The following is a 1,235-nucleotide window of genomic DNA, read 5'->3' as shown; positions in this document are numbered from 1 at the left end:
AGCAATGAAATGCTTTTCTCATACTCCTAGAAAAACCTAAAGAATATGTTCAACAAAAAGATTATTCTTTTTATTAAAAAGCAATTAATTAAGTATCAATAAAACTTGTTTCTATTGTTTTTGAATTAGGGAAGATTAATTCCTTCAATTTATCTTCTTCAAGATGAGAGGAGACTAATCTCTGAGTCTTCTTCTTGTAGCTCTATGGAGTATGTTTGGTTGTGATTGAAGCAGTGCATGACATCCATCATGTTTTGTATTACAAGTGTTTTAACTTCTTTAACGATGTCATTCTCAATTTTTATTTCTTTTATTAGTCTGATACTTTCTTTATTTATTAATCTATTTATTGAGATTACTACTCAATTTATTTTGTTTTAAATAAATAAAAACTCTATTTGTTTAAAAGACAATATAATAAATAATTTTTTATATTAGAATACCAAACAAATAAAATCAGAAAGTATCATAATGTCTAGTTTTTTATTGTTTATTAAGAGTGTGTTTATTTAAAATAATTTGTATTAATTTTGTAATAATACTATTAATGATTGTATTTTATTTTTAGTACGTATTATATCAATGTAATGAGTCTAATAATGAAATACCATTCAATTCTTTACTCATCAATTTCAACATCATTTCAATATTGAAAAGCTATTTAATATTTGTTTTATTATTCATTTATTAGAAAATAAACATACAATTCTTCAAAGAAAATATTCAATAAAACAATAATGGGTATTTAACATATTCTTTTATTTTTATACATCCATCAATCATTCAAAATGTTATTTAATAAATTATTCATTTATTTCTGGACAATAAAAACTATCATCAAATTCTATTAATTCAACAAATTGAAGTGTTTTACTATTATGGAATCAATAAAATAAAACCATACAATCACTATTCAATTAACTATTGAAAAAAGTGTTTTTGTTAAACCAATTAATTGTTTGATAAGTGGTGTAGAAATACTTGTAAATTATAATGTTTCTTTAACTTTCTTATTGTATTCAAACCAAATACTCAATCATTCAACTCAACAATACTTCACTTCCTTCTTAGTGAAATAGAAATTAATTTTAAATACATTATTGTAATAGTAAATGATGTGATTGAATATAATTGAACTTATTTGAATTTTGTTGAGATTCAATTCATACGAAGTATTTGGACATTCAACAAACTTATCATTATTCTCAAACATTTTTAGTAAATTTCATTCTTTA

The sequence above is a fragment of the Entamoeba nuttalli genome (genome assembly GCF_000257125.1).
Source record: "Entamoeba nuttalli P19 unplaced genomic scaffold asmbl_6025, whole genome shotgun sequence".
Classification (NCBI taxonomy): Eukaryota; Evosea; order Mastigamoebida; family Endamoebidae; genus Entamoeba; species Entamoeba nuttalli.
The sequence above is the reverse complement of the archived record's forward strand: the minus strand, read 5'-3'. Positions refer to the sequence as shown.